Source organism: Carassius carassius, chromosome 12, assembly GCF_963082965.1.
Source record: "Carassius carassius chromosome 12, fCarCar2.1, whole genome shotgun sequence".
Lineage (NCBI taxonomy): Eukaryota > Metazoa > Chordata > Actinopteri > Cypriniformes > Cyprinidae > Carassius > Carassius carassius.
Window position 1 is genome coordinate 304,201 of NC_081766.1, and position 2,500 is coordinate 306,700.

At 37.6% G+C, this 2,500-nt stretch overlaps 1 protein-coding gene across 1 annotated transcript in view; it reads right to left on the bottom strand.

The window, feature by feature from the left end:
• The window catches only part of LOC132154389 (tripartite motif-containing protein 16-like), a 162,312-nt gene that overhangs the window by 11,974 nt on the left and 147,838 nt on the right, over window positions 1–2,500 (bottom strand). The gene's annotated exons all lie outside the window — the stretch shown is intronic.

The window sequence follows — 2,500 nt, forward strand, 5'->3', positions numbered from 1 at the left end:
ATATATATATATATATCATTGGCGGCTGCTGGTCTTTCAAAGAGGGGAAGCTCATTTTCGGCCTACATTATAACCCTCTGATGGTCTTCATTTGTAGTGACACTCGGGGTCTTTTTGACCCCAGACAATAACATTTCATTTTGTAATAGTAAAATATTTAAATTTTTTACAAATATAATTTTACTCTGTTCATTTATGTTTTTACTAAACTTTGTACAGTTTTTGGAGGATTTAAATCTTTTACATTTCTATAAATAAATAAATATTTATTTAAATAGGCTTTTTTTTTTTTACAAAAAAAGAAAAAAGCATTTCAGGTAAAATTCACTTCATAAAAGACCCAGATTTCTAACTTTCATACATGGGGATACCATGGATAATTTTATAAGGTTTAATGTAAGATTTTTGCCCATTTTTGGGGAAATTCAGTTTAAAAATTGTAATAAATCACTTTAACCACTAGATGGCTATAGTGTGTGTGTGTGTGTGTGTGTGCGTGCGCGCGCACATTTTCAATCTTAGTTACCAATTCAATTTTGTGGTGGTTCTGCATTTTACAAATATCAAGAAATATTGCCGCAGTTTGTCTTTCGAATACACTTGAGAAATCCGCGATCATGGGACTGAGCGTGAAACAGCTTCACCGACTTCTTATGGTGCAGACCGCTGTCAGTCAAAAGGAGATCGACAGATCCTCCAATCATCACGCGGAAGCCCAGTCTTCATTCACCTCCAGAGACGATGAGCGTCCGTGGGCGGGACATAATCGCAGCATTTATCCAATGACCGTCTAGCTTCGGAGCACAGAAAAAAACTGTTCAAAGAAAGCCCCATTGAAGTCGCTCGGCTTCTTTAGGGAAATGCACTGTGACGCTGCGGGAATGTATGAGAAGAAAATCGAGTCAGCCGACTTGTAGCTGATTAACACAATACATAATACACAATAGTACATATTTGACCGTTGTTTTTTTTTTTTTTTACATTACGTGGGGTTGATGTCTTGTCGAGATTTTATAAACTGCTAGTTTGGTCTCCCTAGGCAAGCACAGCATACACAGCATAATAGAGTATAAATATGGGCAGGGGTTCACTTCATTTCCTTCAAGTTCAACTTCAGAATATGACGGGGTTTCGTTTTCAGCGGTGTCTGCACCACCACTAACGCCTGTTTTGTCCGTCTGCATCTTTCTTGTGATTTTAGCGCCAGTTTGCCCTCCTGCCCATTATTTACTGACATAGCTTCCAGGGAGCGATTTTTTTTTTACTCAGTAATTAATGTGTTTTAAAATGTAGCGAAGTACAATACTTCAAACTAAATATACTTAAGTAAAAGTAAAATTACAGATTAAAAAAAATACTTAAAAAAGTAGAAGTACACAAAAAAGCTACTCAATTACAGTAACGCGAGTAAATGTAATTCGTTACTTTCCACCTCTGAGTAATGCATTACAATATTCCGTTACTCCATAAAAAGTAACTAATTGCATTACTTAGATACTTTTGCGTTACTTGTCACTTGACCTGGGCTTGCTTTTTTTTTTTTGCTTTTTTTTTTAATAACCAAAAATGATCCAGTATTAACTGCAGTGCCGCTGGCGGCCGGGAGGCGGAGACAAAGCGCTGTGGTCTGATCCTCCTCCGCTCCTCAAACTACAGAACAACATTCAAATAATATCCTGATAAACACTGCACTCTCTCACGTGTGTGTGTGTGTGTGTGTGTGTGTGTGTGTGTGTGTGTGTGTGTGTGTGTGTGTGTGTGTGAGAGAGAGAGAGCGTGTGTGATCGTGTGTGTGTGTGTGTGTGTGTGTGTGTGTGTGTGTGTGTGTGTGAGAGAGAGAGCGTGTGTGATCGTGTGTGTGTGTGTGTGTGTGTGCGCGCGCGCGCGCTTCCTCTCCAGTTGAGGTGATGCATCAGTGCATCTTCATTAATTTGACTGCGTTTAAAATGTGCAGCATTTATGAAGCACTCTGGGAATAAGATGCTTGTGCTGTGAAATACTGGAGGATCTCAAACAACGTCTGGAAGAAGAAGAAGAAGTGAATCTCAACCATGTGTTTGTGAAGTCATTCTGGTTTTCTAGGAATAATTTAGTTATTTCACTGCTTGAATCATCTCATCTTTCACTAGCTCATTTTACATTGTCCTGTAGAGGTTCAGCTTTTAAAGTACAAATATTCCATGCAGTAAAATAGTTTATGAATCAGAAGAGCTTTATTGTTATGCTTGAACAAAAGAAGAGGGTTTGGTTCCAGAAGCTTTAAGAAGAGACACAGAATAACAAAGAGCAGTGTTGTGGAAAGATAATTTACTTTTAAAAGTAATGCAATACAATATTGTGTCACTTTACAAAAAAGTGACTAATTGCGTCACTCATAATGAGTCACTTTAAGAGTTACTTGGAAAAAAGTAATCTGATTACATAACTCATGTTAACTGTAACGCGTTACCCCCAGCAATGTCTAAATGTTATAACACAGAAAGATTATAAAACATATTAT